Source organism: Symphalangus syndactylus, chromosome 8, assembly GCF_028878055.3.
Source record: "Symphalangus syndactylus isolate Jambi chromosome 8, NHGRI_mSymSyn1-v2.1_pri, whole genome shotgun sequence".
NCBI classification, from domain to species: domain Eukaryota; kingdom Metazoa; phylum Chordata; class Mammalia; order Primates; family Hylobatidae; genus Symphalangus; species Symphalangus syndactylus.
In genome coordinates this window covers 105,333,252-105,348,481 of record NC_072430.2, presented here as the reverse complement: position 1 = coordinate 105,348,481, position 15,230 = coordinate 105,333,252, and the positions used below count along the sequence as shown (strand labels likewise).

The following is a 15,230-nucleotide window of genomic DNA, read 5'->3' as shown; positions in this document are numbered from 1 at the left end:
CTCCCGGGTTCAAGCAATTCTCTTGCCTCAGCCTCCGGAGTAGCTGGGATTATAAGTGTGCACCACCACACCCGGCTAATTTTGTATTTTTAGTAGAGACGGGGTTTCTTCATGTTGGTCAGGCTGGTCTCGAACTCCCAACCTCAGGTGATCCGCCTGCCTCGGCCTCCCAAAGTGCTGGGATTACAGGCGTAAGCCACTGCATCCAGCCGGCAGAGCATCTTGTACTGCCACCTTGACCTCTTGCCTTCTCATGTCCTGGGCCCCATTTAAAACTGGCAGCTATTAATGAATTATTCAGGAAATGGACAGAGCATCACACTAAATATGGTTTGTGTTATTTCTAGAATTTAAAGAGTTCCACTGTGCACGGTGCTTCATTTTATTTTATTTTATATATTTATTTTTTGAGACGGAGTCTCACACTCTCGCCAAGGTTGGAGTTCAGTGGCGCCATCTCAGCTCACTGCAAGCTCCACCTCCCAGGTTCACGCCGTTCTCCTGCCTCAGTCTCCCGAGTAGCTGGGACTACAGACTACAGGCGCCTGCCACCACGTCCGGCTAATTTTTTGTATTTTTAGTAGAGATGGGGTTTCACCGTGTTAGCCAAGATGATCTCGATCTCCTGATCTTGTGATCCACCCGTCTTGGCCTCCCAAAGTGCTGGGATTACAGGCGTAAGCCACCGTGCCCAGCTGTTTTTATTTTAGAGATAGGGTCTTTCTATGTTGCCCAAGCTGGTCTTGAACTGCTGGCCTCAAGTGATCCTCCCACATCACCCGAGTAGCTAGGATTACAGGCATAAGCCACTGCTCTCAGCACTGTGCTTCTTTCTAAGTGGTGGTGGCAGGCTGAGCTATGATAACTTGTCCTTCGTTTTTATTTTTATGTTTTTATTTTTAGAGGCAGGGTTTCACTCTGTCACCCATGCTGTGGTGCAGTGGCATGATTATAGCTCACTGTAACCTCAAACTCTGGGCTCAAGTGATCCTCTCACCTCAGTCCCTGGAGTAGCTGGAACTATAGGTGCTCACTACCATGGCCGGTTAATTTTTGTATTTTTTTTATTGAGACAGGGTTTTGCCATGTTGCCCAGGCTGGTCTCAAACTCCTGGGCTCAAATGATTTGCCTTCCTCGGCCTCCCAAAGTGCCGGGATTACAGGTGTGAGCCCCTATGCCTAGCCTAGAGTTTTAGTGTTTTTTGTTTGTTTTGTTTTGTTTTTTGTTTTTTTTTTTGAGATGGAATTTTGCTCTTGTTGCCCAGGCTGTAGTGCAATGGTGCGATCTTGGCTCACAGCGAGTTTTAGTTTTACAAGATGAAAAGAGTATGGTGATGGTTGGACAACATTATGAATGTATTTAATACTACTGAAATGTACATTAAAGATGGTTAAGATGTTAAATTTTTTGTTGTGTGTTTTACCACAATAAAAAAAATTGGGGAAAAAACACAAAAGAAAAAAGATGCCAATATTTCAAATATTTTTGCCTTTAGGAAGAACTTACTATGAACTGTGTCAGTTAACTAAGTAAGGAATACTTTTAGAGGTTAAAAATGCCAGGAAATCCAGACACTGCATTTCTTGACTCAACTCTTGAATACCAACCGCTTTAAACATTTATTTATTCAGTATTTGAAAAGTTTATTCTAAAATTCAACATAGGCCAGGTACAGTGGCTCATGCCTGTAATCCCAGCACTTTGGGAGGCCAAGTGAGGAGGACTGCTTGATGCCCGGAGTTTAAGACCAGCCTGGGCAACACAGCAAGAACTCATCTCTGAAAATTAAAATAAAAAAATTCGACAGATTTTCTTGGAATTTATTTTTTGACTTTAATTTTGTGCCTACATACCTAAACAGGTTATATTTCCAACATGTTTTTAGGTTCTTCGGAGTTGGATACTACTTTTTATGGGGGAAAATTTTTTTTTACTTGAAATATAAGGAATGGATCCTTTCCTCCCTCCACCCGTATGTCACTAAATGGCAGTAAATTGTATTTAAGATACGCCCAAGCTTTAGCGCCCAGAATGTAGTCTTTAAAATATTATTACCTACTGAAAGGGGTTCCTTGGAGAAATGTCTGGTTCTAGGCCTAAGGCAGGATTTGTACAAGGTAAGTCTGGAACTTCTTATCCTAGCAGGAAGCTAGGAGGTTATCATCATTTACTAGGTTTATGTCAAAAGGGCTTTGGAGCTTTGAAGAGGGTCCCTCAAGACCATTCCCACATTTCATGATTACCAAGATTGGCTCTCAGGACTCAAGTCATTTTATTCACAGTTATAGTTTATTACAATGAGATAATACAAGGCAAAATCAGCAAAGCAAAAGGCATATGGAATGAAGTCTGGAAGAAACCAAGCTCAAGCTTGCAAGAATCCTCTCCCAGTAGAATTGCAAAAGATGCCATTAATTCTCCAGTAATGAGTTGTGTGCAGAGCCTCAGATTAGCCCCTAATGAGATTTTAAGGACTTCTCAGATTATTCCTGAGCATGCATATAGCTCTGGGTACACATCCCTTTGCATGAATATGACCTTCTGGATTCCCAGGAAGTTGTTGGAGCTTTTCAGAGTCCTTTATGGACATCTCATTCCCCAGCTTTTCTTTTCTGGGTTTTTTGTTTGTTTGTTTTTGAGGTAGGGTCTCACTCTGTTGCCCAGGCTGGAAGGCAGTGGTGTGATCTCGGCTCACCGCAACCTCCCGCTTCCGAGTTCAAGCAATTCTCTTGCCTCAGCCTCCTGAATAGCTGGGACTATAGGTGTGTGCCACCATGCCCAGCTAATTTTTGTATTTTTAGTAGAGGTGGGATTTCACCATGTTGGCCAGGCTGGTCTCGAACTCCTGATCTCAAGTGATCCACCCGCCTTGGCCTCCCGAAGTGCTGGGATTGCAGGCAGGAGTCACTGCGGCTGGCTCCCAGCTTTTCTTTTTAGGCTTTTTGGCTGGCCTGTTTGCCCTAACTGTATCCACTGCATCAGGCAGCCAGGATATTAAATAACTGCTCCTGTTTTGGACAAATACCCCTAGGAAAAAGAATGTTTGCACTGGTTGATCTTCAAGTCAAATTAAAGACATCCTTGCAAATGGGATCTGTATTAGTCCATTTTCACACTGCTGATAAAGACATATCTGAGACTGGGAAGAAAAATAAGTTTAATGGATTTACAGTTCCACATGGCTGGGGAAGCCTCACAATCATGGCAGAAAGCAAGGTGGAGCAAGTCACATCTTACATGGATGGCAGCAGGCAAAGGGAGAGTTTGTGCAGGGAAACTCCCGTTTTTAAAACCATCAGATCTCATGAGACTCATTCACGAGAACAGCACAGGAATGATCCACCCCCATAATTTAATCACCTCCCACGACACTTGGGAATCGTGGGAGTTACAATTCAAGGTGAGATTTGGGTGGGGACATAGCCGAACCATATCAGGGTCTTCCAGGAACTATCAGACAGGTCAAATAGTTTTTCAGGAATGAGGCTTTGAAGGCATTGCAGACCATTCTGTTGTCACCTTTAGTGGCTGCGAGTCTGCTGGATCTTAGTGTGATTGTGGGCTATTTGTTTTCAAGGCTACTGTGGAGCTAGGGAGGTGGAATGGGAATAGGGCAAGTTAAAACTCCTTGAAGGCCGGCACAGTGGTTACATACCTGTAGTTTCAGCTACTTAGAGATTCAGCTACTTTTCTTGAATAATCACTTCCCAGATTGCTTTAACCTTTTGCCTAATTTCCAAAGTTCTGAAAAAGTTCATTCTGACAATTTTTACCAGTGTCTTGTTGCTTTTATGGAGGAGAGGATTTTCTCAGGTCATTACTCTGCCATGACCCCAATATCACTTAGGTGAATAGGGATCTTTTCTTGCTTCCCTGTACATCTAGTTACTACCTGCTTTGTCTAGTCACTGAAACAGGAACTGTGGATTTAGTGGTGAATAAGAAGACACCCTCCTGCATGGAGTTTATGTATTCCAGTAGGAAAAAATAGGCAGTAAACAAGTAGTAGTAAATGTGGAGAATAGTAAAGCAGATATGGGATAGAGAGTGATTGTGATGGGTGATAGGTAGTGGTTTTTTTTTTTTTTTGATTGAGTAGAGACCTGGATGAAGTAAGAAGGAAACCAATGTGTGCAGCTGGGCAGCAAAGGGAATAGAAGCACAAAGCCTCTTAGGTAAGAACGAGTTTGACATGTTCAAGAAACATCAAGAAAGCCCATGTAGCTAGAGCAGGCAGATATCCAAAAAAGGACGAAGATAATTGACATCACTAAAATTATATGGATAATTTAAAAGTATTGATATCTAGGACCTATAAGTGGACAACAATGATTTTTGGTAGATCATTGTTTTCATTACCTTCTTCAGTAGGCTAATTCTCCTGCAGCCTAGGGACCAGGAAGGGATGCTGCATTGAGTTCTAATGCTCATACAAACCTGTGTCATTTTGAACTGAAAGCTGGTTGCTAGTTCCTGGCATTTAGTGTCTCTCAGAATGTCTTGGTAGGGACTCGGTTAATAAGATCTGTTTTGAAAATTATGTAGTGATGGACCCTTTTTAGTGTTCTTTATAGTAGATTTATGAATGATTTTCAACTCCCCTCTTTAACATATGTATTAGTTAGCCTTTATTTTATAGCCCCAAAATTTAGTAGCTAACATGACAACTATTTTATTTGCTCACAATTCTGTGGGTCAGTAATTTGGGCATCTGGGCAGTTCTTTTTTTTTTTTTTTTTTGAGTTGGAGTCTCGCTCTGTCACCCAGGATCGAGTGCAGTGGCGCGATCTCAGCTCACTGCAACCTCTGCCTCCTAGGTTCAAATGATTTTCCTACTTCAGCCTCCCAAGTAGCTGGGATTACAGGCGCCCGCCACCATGCCCGGTGAATTTTTTATATTTTTAGTAGAGACAGGGTTTCACCATGTTAGCCAGGATGGTCTTGATCTCCTGACCTCGTGATCCACCTGCCTTGGCCTCCCAAAGTGCTGGGATTACAGGTGTGAGCCACCACGCCTGGGTTGGGCAGTTCTTTTTCTGATCTTCCCTGAGATTACTCATGTCATTTGGTTGGGACTGTTATTTAAGATGGCTTCACTCACACATTTGTTGGGTAGTGCTGGCTGTTGGCTGGCCTACGTCCAAGCTAGCTTTGGCTTCTTCACATGGCTGCTAGATTTTAAAAGTAGAAAGAAGGGCAAGCTCCAGTATGCAAGCACATTTCAAACCTGTGCATTACGTGGGATAGTTTTGCATTCCTATAAATGTTTTTGAGCTCTGCTCTGGGATGCAGTTACATTTATTTGAAAATAGTTCCAGATTTTGATTTTACAGATCACCTGAGGTCAGGAGTTCGAGACCAGCCTGGCCAATATGGTGAAACCCCGTCTCTACTAAAAATACAAAAATTAGCTGGGCGTGGTGGCGGGCACCTATAATCCCAGCTACTTGAGAGGCCGAGGCTGGAGAATCACTTGAACCCAGGAGGCGGAGGTTGCAGTGACTGGAGATCGCGCCATTGTGCTCCAGCCTGGTTGACAAGAGCGAAATTCCATCTCAAAAAAAAAAAAAATGTTTAAGATTTAATAGATAGTACTGGATCTGTGTTCACTGTAGGGCTAGTAAGTCCCCATTACTTAGGAAGAACTCTTACGTGTACTTGACCCCATCTTCAATGCAATTGGTGAGAAGTGGCACTATTTCTGGCCCTGTGTAAGTTCTGGACACTGCTACCTCTAATCTTTCTGGTGCTTCTTTTCCTGGCTTCTGGTAGTTTCCTCACACACACAGTGTGCTGATCAATTTTCGTTTGACTACTAGAGAGGGATCCTTTGCAGATCTCCAGAGTTCATTCTCAGTACAGGTGTCCACATTACCCTGTCCTCTAACACTTTGGTCTACCTGTACTCTTAGCTCTGCCTCCTTAACTCAGAGAGTCTACCAGGTTTCACCTGCCTTTCTCTTCCTTACCCTGCAGCCTGGAAAATCTTGAGGAAGGAAGTTGAGGCAACTTCATTGTTCTTCATTGTCTGTGCCCAGTGTAATCAAAACTGTGTTTCATGTACTTTCTTTCTTTTTTCTTTTTCTTTTGAGACAGAGCCTCACTCTGTTGCCTAGGCTGCAGTGCAGTGGCACAGTCACGGCTCACTGCAGCCTCAACCTCCCAGGTTCAAGTGATCTTCCCACCTCAGCCTCCTGAGTAGCTGGGACTACAGGTGCATGCCACTGCACTGGACTAGTTTTTGTATTTTTTTTTTTTTTTTTGAGACGGAGTCTCACTCTGTCACCCAGGCTGGAGTGCAGTGGTGCGATCTTGCTCACTGCAACCTCTGCCTCCTGGGTTCAAGTGATTCCCCTGCCTCATCCTCCTGAGTAGCTGGTACTACAGGTGCCTGCCACCACACCTGGCTAATTTTTGTATGTTTAGTAGAGACAGGGTTTCACCATGTTGGTCAGGTTGGTCTTGAACTCCTGACCTCGTGATCCACCAGACTTGGCCTCCCAAAGTGCTAGGATTACAGGTGTGAGCCACTGCGCCCGGCCTAGTTTTTGTATTTTTAATGGAGATGGAGTTTCACCATGTTGCACAAGTTAGTCTCGAACTCCTGAGTTCAAGTGGTCCACCCGCCTTGCCCTCCAAAAGTGCTAGGATTACAGGCATGAGCCACCACACCAGGCCCTCTTCCATGAGGCAAGAAGGTAAATTCACTTTCTGTCACTCCATCTTGTTGAGAAATGGAAGGCCCTTCTCTCCTCACACTTTTCTCCTTCCTTAGTATTAGGCTCATGATTGAGGATTGGGGTGTTCTCCATGGTCTTGGTCCAATCTCAGTTTTGGGCTGGTTTTTGTGCCAGGACCTTACAGTTTTCCTGCCTCCACCCCACACAATGACAGATTAGGCAATACATATGCTTAATACCAAGGGAGTGATTAATTGAGGGAGAACTGACATCTTTATGAGTCTTCCCAACTCATGAACATGGTATATCCTCCGCTTTATTTACACCATCTTTATTTTCTCTCGAAAGTGTTTTCTTGTTTTCATTGTAGAGGTCTTATACATCTTTTGTTAGATTTATTTCTAGTCTTATTTTTTAATGCTGTTGTAAGATGCATTTTTAAAAATTTGTGGCTGGTTTATAGAAACACAATTGATTTTTTGTATATTAACCTTATATTCAGAAACTTAGATAAATTCACTTATTCTAAAAATCTATAGAGTCTTTTGGGTTTTCTTGGTGTATACTTATATCATCTGTGAGTAATAGCATTTCTTCCTTTCCAGTCCTTTTTCTTTTTGTTTTTCTTGCCTTACTGTACTAGCTAGGCCTTCCAGTACAATGTTGAATACAAGTGGTGATAATGGTCATCTCTGTCTTGTTTTCAACCTCAGAGGGTAAGTTTTCAATATTTTACCATTGACTGTGATGCTTGCTATAGGTTTTTTATGGGTATTCTTTATGAATTCTTCAATAGGTTATATCATAACTGAATATTGAACGTGTTATGCTTTTCCTGTACCTATTTGGATGATCACATGAATTTTCTCCTGAACTGCCGTTATATGCCTGGAGTAAATTCCTTTTTATATACGGTATTCTTTATATATAGTACTAGATTTAATTTGCTAATTCATTGATATTTTTGCATCTGTGTTCCTGAGAGAAATTAGTGTCTGATTTTCCTTCCTTGTAATGTCTGTGTTAATTTTTGTTATGGCTATGCTGGTTTTTTTTTTTTTTTTTTTTTTTTAATTATTATACTTTAGGTTTTAGGGTACATGTGCACAATGTGCAGGTTTGTTACATATGTATCCATGTGCCATTCATTTCCTGCACCCATTAACTCGTCATTTAGCATTAGGTATATCTCCTAATGCTGTCCCTCCCACCTCCCCCCACCCCACAACAGTCCCCGGAGTGTGATGTTCCCCTTCCTGTGTCCATGAGTTCTCATTGTTCAATTCCCACCTATGAGTGAGATCATGCGGTGTTTGGTTTTTTGTCCTTGCGATAGTTTACTGAGAATGATGTTTTCCAGTTTCATCCATGTCCCTACAAAGGACATGAACTCATCATTTTTTATGGCTGCATAGTATTCCATGGTGTATATGTGCCACATTTTCTTAATCCAGTCTATCGTTGTTGGACATTTGGGTTGGTTCCAAGTCTTTGCTATTGTGAATAGTGCCGCAATAAACATACGTGTGCATGTGTCTTTATAGCAGCATGATTTATAGTCCTTTGGGTATATACCCAGTAATGGGATGGCTGGGTCAAATGGTATTTCTAGTTCTAGATCCCTGAGGAATCGCCACACTGACTTCCACAATGGTTGAACTAGTTTACAGTCCCACCAACAGTGTAAAAGTGTTCCTATTTCTCCACATCTTCTCCAGCACCTGTTGTTTCCTGATTTTTTTAATGATGGCCATTCTAACTGGTGTGAGATGGTATCTCACTGTGGTTTTGATTTGCATTTCTCTGATGGCCAGTGATGATGAGCATTTCTTCATGTGTTTTTTGACTGCATAAATGTCTTCTTTTGAGAAGTGTCTGTTCATGTCCTTCGCCCACTTTTTGATGGGGTTGTTTGTTTTTTTCTTGTAAATTTGTTTGAATTCATTGTGGATTGTGGATATTAGCCCTTTGTCAGATGAGTAGGTTGCAAAAATTTTCTCCCATTCTATAGGTTGCCTGTTCACTCTGTTGGTAGTTTCTTTTGCTGTGCAGAAGCTCTTTAGTTTAATTAGATCCCATTTGTCAATTTTGGCTTTTGTTGCCATTGCTTTTGGTGTTTTAGACATGAAGTCCTTGCCCACGCCTATGTCCTGAATGGTATTGCCTAGGTTTTCTTGTAGGTTTTTAATGGTTTTAGGTCTAACATGTAAGTCTTTAATCCATCTTGAATTAATTTTTGTATAAGGTGTAAGGAAGGGATCTAGTTTCAGCTTTCTACATATGGCTAGCCAGTTTTCCCAGCACCATTTATTAAATAGGGAATCCTTTCCCCATTTCTTGTTTTTGTCAGGTTTGTCAAAGATCAGATAGTTGTAGACATGCGGCATCATTTCTGAGGGCTCTGTTCTGTTCCATTGATCTATGTCTCTGTTGTGGTACCAGTACCATGCTGTTTTGGTTACTGTAGCCTTGTAGTATAGTTTGAAGTCAGGTAGCGTGATGCCTTCAGCTTTGTTCTTTTGGCTTAGGATTGACTTGGCGATGCGGGCTCTTTTTTGGTTCCATATGAACTTTAAAGTAGTTTTTTCCAATTCTGTGAAGAAAGTCATTGGTAGCTTGATGGGGATGGCATTGAATCTATAAATTACCTTGGGCGGTATGGCCATTTTCACGATATTGATTCTTCCAACCCATGAGCATGGAATGTTCTTCCATTTGTTTGTATCCTCTTTTACTTCATTGAGCAGTGGTTTGTAGTTCTCCTTGAAGAGGTCCTTCACGTCCCTTGTAAGTTGGATTCCTAGGTATTTTATTCTCTTTGAAGCAATTGTGAATGGGAGTTCACTCATGATTTGGCTCTCTGTTTGTCTGTCATTGGTGTATAAGAATTCTTGTGATTTTTGTACATTGATTTTGTATCCTGAGACTTTGCTGAAGTTGCTTATCAGCTTAAGGAGATTTTGGGCTGAGATGATGGGGTTTTCTAGATATACAATCATGTCATCTGCAAACAGGGACAATTTGACTTCCTCTTTTCCTAATTGAATACCCTTTATTTCTTTCTCCTGCCTGATTGCCCTGGCCAGAACTTCCAACACTATATTGAATAGGAGTGGTGAGAGAGGGCATCCCTGTCTTGTGCCAGTTTTCAGAGGGAATGCTTCCAGTTTTTGCCCATTCAGTATGATATTGGCTGTGGGTTTGTCATAGATAGCTCTTATTATTTTGAGATACGTCCCATCAATACCTAATTTATTGAGAGTTTTTAGCATGAAGGGTTGTTGAATTTTGTCAAAGGCCTTTTCTGCATCTATTGAGATAATCATGTGGTTTGTGTCTTTGGTTCTGTTTATATGCTGGATTACATTTATTGATTTGCATATGTTGAACCAGCCTTGCATCCCAGGGATGAAGCCCACTTTATTATGGTGGATAAGCTTTTTGATGTGCTGCTGGATTCGGTTTGCCAGTATTTTATTGAGCATTTTTGCATCAATGTTCATCAAGGATATTGGTCTGAAATTCTCTTTTTTGGTTATGTCTCTGCCAGGCTTTGGTATCAGGGCGATGCTGGCTTCATAAAATGTGTTAGGGAGGATTCCCTCTTTTTCTATCAATTGGAATAGTTTCAGAAGGAATGGTACCAGTTCCTCCTTGTACTTCTGGTAGAATTCGGCTGTGAATCCATCAGGTCCTGGACTCTTTTTGGTTGGTAAGCTATTGATTATTGCCACAATTTCAGAACCTGTTATTGGTCTATTCAGAGATACAACTTCTTCCTGGTTTAGTCTTGGGAGGGTGTATTTGTCGAGGAATTTATCCATTTCTTCTAGATTTTCTAGTTTATTTGCATAGAGGTGTTTGTAGTATTCTCTGATGGTAGATTGTATTTCTATGGGATCGGTGGTGATATCCCCTTTTTCATTTTTTATTGCATCTATTTGATTCTTCTCTCTTTTCTTCTTTATTAGTCTTGCTAGCGGTCCATCAATTTTGTTGATCTTTTCAAAAAACCAGCTCCTGGATTCATTAATTTTTTGAAGGGTTTTTTGTGTCTCTATTTCCTTCAGTTCTGCTCTGATTTTAGTTATTTCTAGCCTTCTGCTAGCTTTTGAATGTGTTTGCTCTTGCTTTTCTAGTTCTTTTAATTGTGATGTTAGGGTGTCAATTTTGGATCTTTCCTGCTTTCTCTTGTGGGCATTTAGTGCTGTAAATTTCCCTCTACACACTGCTTTGAACGTGTCCCAGAGATTTTGGTATGTTGTGTCTTTGTTCTCGTTGGTTTCAAAGAACATCTTTATTTCTGCCTTCATTTCATTATGTACCCAATAGTCATTCAGGAGCAGGTTGTTCAGTTTCCATGTAGTTGAGCGGTTTTGAGTGAGTTTCTTAATCCTGAGTTCTAGTTTGATTGCACTGTGGTCTGAGAGACAGTTTGTTATAATTTCTGTTCTTTTAGATTTGCTGAGGAGAGCTTTACTTCCAACTATGTGAGATGGAGTCTTGCTCTGTCCCCCAGGCTGGAGTGCAATGGTGTGATCTCGGCTCACTGCAACTTCCACCTTCTGGGTTCAAGCGATTCTCCTGCCTCAGCCTCCCGAGTAGCTGGGATTACAGGCACCCACCACCACACCTGGCTAATTTTTATATTTTTAGTAGGGATGGGGTTTCACCATGTTTGGCCAGGCTGGTCTCGAACTCCTGACCTTAAGTGATCCGGCTACCTCAGCCTCCCAAAGTACTGAGATTATAGACATGAGCCGCTGCGTCTGGCTATTGTAATGGTTCTTAAAAATAGTTAGGAAGTCTTTATTCCTTTTTTTTTTCTTTTGTTGAGACAAGGTCTTGCTGTGTCACCCAGGCTGGAGTGCAGTGGCACGATCTCGGCTCACTGTAACCTCCGCCTACCGGGTTCAAGAGATTCTCCCTCCTCAGCATATTTATTATTTTCTATTCTCTGGAAGACTTTTATAAGCTTGGTGTGGTTTCTCCTGTAATTGGAAGAATTCACTGGTGAAACCATCTTTACTTGAGATTTTCTTTAAGGAAAGATTTTTAGTATTACATTCCATTTCTTTATTTGCTTTTGGGCTATTTGGATATTCTCTTTCTTTCAACATTAGTAATTTATATTTTTTAAGAAATGTGTCCATTTTATACTGACATGTTTTTTTTTTGTTTGTTTTGGGGGGATTTTTTTTTTTTTTGAGACAGGGTCTCGCTCTGTTGCCCGGGCTAGAGTGCCGTGGCACAGTTATGGCTCACTGCAGCCTTAAACTCGTGGGCTCAAACAATCCTCCCACCTCACAGCCTCTTGAGTAGCTGGGACCACAGGTGTGCGTCACCACACCCAGCTTATTTTTTTTTTATTTTTTGTAGAGATTTCTTCTTTGACCTATAGATAATTTAGGAATGTAGTTTTAGGCCAGGGGCAGTGGCTCACGCCTGTAATCCCAGCACTTTGGGAGGCTGAGGCAGGAGGATTGCCTGAGCCCAGGAGTTCAAGACCTGCCTGGGCAACATGGTGAGACCCTATCTCTATTTAATTTTTAATTTAAAAAATAAAAAAGAAATGTAATTTTAATTTTCCAGGTAGTTGGTGTTTTTCTAGATTTTTATTTATTATTTTTGTTATTGTTGTAAATGATTTGTAGCTTATTTGTATTGTGATTAGAAACCATACTTTGAATGCCATCATCTTTCTTGAAGTATGTTGAAACTTCTCTTGTGGCCGAGTATGCAGGGAGTCTTTGAAAAGAATTCAAATTTTGGCCAGGCGTGGTGGCTCACGCCTGTAATCTCAGCACTTTGGAAGGCCAAGGCGGGTGGATCACGAGGTCAGAGGATCGAGACCACCCTGGCCAACGTGGTGAAACCCCATCTCTACTAAAAATACAAAAAGAAAAAAAAAAGCGGGGGGTGGTGGCACGCGCCTGTAATCCCAGCTACTCAGGGGGCTGAGGCAGAAGAATCGTTTGAACCTGGGAGGTGGAGGTTGCAGTGAGCCAAGATCGCGCCAGTGCACTCCAGCCTGGGCAATAGAGCGAGACTCCATCTCAAAAAAACAGAAAAGAAAAAAGAATAGAATTCAAATTGTGTAGTTGCTAGGTACAGTGTTCTGTATTAGTCATTTTGGTTGTTTGTTAATTGCACCATTCAGATCTTACTGATTTTTGGTTGCTTTTTCTGTCAATTTGCTGAGAGAGATGTGGGTCTCCAACTATTATTATGGCTTTGTCTTTTTCTCCTTTTAATTCTGCAAATTTTTGCTTTATGTTTTTGTTTTGTTTTGTTTTCTTTTTTTTTTTTTTAAGACAGAGTCTTACTCTGTTGCCATGGCGGGAGTGCAGTGGTATGATCGTGGCTCACTGCAGCCTTGACCTCCTGGGCTCAAGTGATCCTCCCAGCCTCCCAAGTAGCTGGGACTACAGGCACACACCACCACACCCTGGTTGTTGTTTTTGTTTGTTTGTTTGTTTGTTTTGTAGATAATGGGTTTCGCCATGTTGCCCAGACTGGTCTTGAACTCCTGAGCTCAAGCCTCCCAAAGTGCTGTAATCATAGGCTTGAGCCACCGTGCCCTGCTGCTTTGTGTATCTTGAGGTTACTGGGTACATATAAGTTTATGATTGTGGTACCTTCCTGTTGGATTGATCCCTTCATTAATATTTAATCTCTAATAATCATTCTTGCCATAAATTCTAAATCTTTCTCTGAAATTAGAGTGTCTTTTTTAAGGACTGTGCTTCTTTGTTTAATCCAGTCTGACAAAATCCGTCTTTTACTAGAAGAATTTTTTTCTATATCAGGGTATCTACTCTTTTGGCTTCCCTGGGTCACACTGGAAGCAGAAGAATTGTCCTGGGCCACACATAAAATACACTAACACAAATGATAGCTGATGAGCTAAAAAAAAAAAAAATTGCAAAAAAAATTGCCAAAAAAAAATCTCATAATGTTTTAAGAGAGTTTACAAATTTGTGTTGGGCCACATTCAAAGCCCTCCCTGGGCTGTGAGTTGGACAAGCTTGATCTATATACTGTAATATAATTATTAATATAGTTGGGTGTATATGTATAATCTTACTGTCATTTGCTATTTGGCCCATCTGTTTTTTTTTTCCTATTTCTTGCCTGCTTTTAGATTAAATGTTATATTTTCCTTCTAACTTGTTTCATATATATATATAATTTTGTTGCAATGGTTATCCTAAAAATTACAACTTCCTTCTTTAACTTTTTACAGTATAATACAAACTATTACCATTACTAGTGTCACACAACTACTAAAATCTTAGAACCTTTAAACCTTATAAGGCATTTCAGTTACTGTTTTGAACTGTCACTATTAACATTTCCTTACACTGTTTACCCCGATATATATATATATTTTTATGTCCCAGAACTAAGTGGATGATATTGTTTATTTCTTCCTACATTTCCATGTTTATGATTTAGGATAATTTCCTTCTGTCTGAATAATTCCTTTTAAGTTTCTTTTAGTACAGGCTTGAAGGTGAGATTTTTTTTTTTTTTTTTTTGCTAATTTAAAATTTTCTCCTTTATTTTTGAAGGATAGTTTTGCTAGGCATAGTATTCTAGATTGGCAGTTATTTTCTCTTTGGCCCTTTAACAGTGTTATTCTGTTATATTTTGGCTTCTATTGTTTCTGTTGAGAAATTTGTGAGTTTTACTGTTTTTTGAAGCGCAGCTCTTTTTTTTCCTATGGCTGCTTTTTTTATGATTTTTTTCTGCATCCTTACTTCTTCCCTTCCTTCCCTAGTTTACGGCATCCTGGGTAGAATTTTCTTTTAATATATCCTGCTTGGTGTTGGCAGAGCGTTCTGAATTTCTAGATTGATTTCTGTCATCAGTTTTTGAAAACTCCAGTTATTCTTTCTTAGAATATTGCATTTATCATTTTCTCTACTTTTCTAGGACTTGTGTTTTTTATATATATATATATATATACATATATATGTATGAGAACTGTGACACACACACACATATTAGACATTGTGAGTGTGTGTCACATTTCTCTTAAACCTCTCCCTCTCCTCCTTTCACTACTTTCCCTTTCCCCTTCCTCTCTCTCCCATTCTTTTCCCTTTATGCTTCAGTTTGGGTATTTTTTATTGATTTGTCTTCTAGTTTACTCATCCTGTATTCTGTTGTGTCTCATTTGCTCTAAGACCAATATATTAAATTCTTCAGATTATGAGACTGATGTGCTGCCGGCTGCACTGAGAGGGCTCTATATTGAGTTCTTAATTTCACATATTGTATTTTTCGGTTCTAGAGTGCTTTTTAAATTATTTTTGTAGTTCCTAATCCATTAGTGAAATGTTGCATCTTCAGCAGTTTTGTACATTTCCCCTTCTATTTTCTATTAATCAGGATTACTTTAAATAATCGTCCTTGTGTGTTAACTTCATTTAAAAATTATCTGTAAGTCTGATTCTCTTGTCTAATTTTCTCTTAATTATTGGTCTTTTTTTATCCTTTTGTATTTTTAGTAATTTTTAAATTGTGTGCCAGACTTTGTATAT

At 40.3% G+C, this 15,230-nt stretch overlaps 1 protein-coding gene across 12 annotated transcripts in view; it reads left to right on the top strand.

The window, feature by feature from the left end:
* HYCC2 (hyccin PI4KA lipid kinase complex subunit 2) overlaps positions 1-15,230 on the top strand; it is a 148,405-nt gene that overhangs the window by 62,805 nt on the left and 70,370 nt on the right. For 2 of the 12 annotated variants that reach the window (XM_063644934.1, XM_063644930.1), the window contains one exon: positions 4,101-4,176. The exons of the other annotated variants lie outside the window; for them this stretch is intronic. The gene's annotated coding sequence lies outside the window, so the exon portion shown is untranslated. Of the gene's footprint in view, positions 1-4,100; positions 4,177-15,230 lie in introns of those variants that run through there. 12 annotated transcript variants of the gene reach the window in all.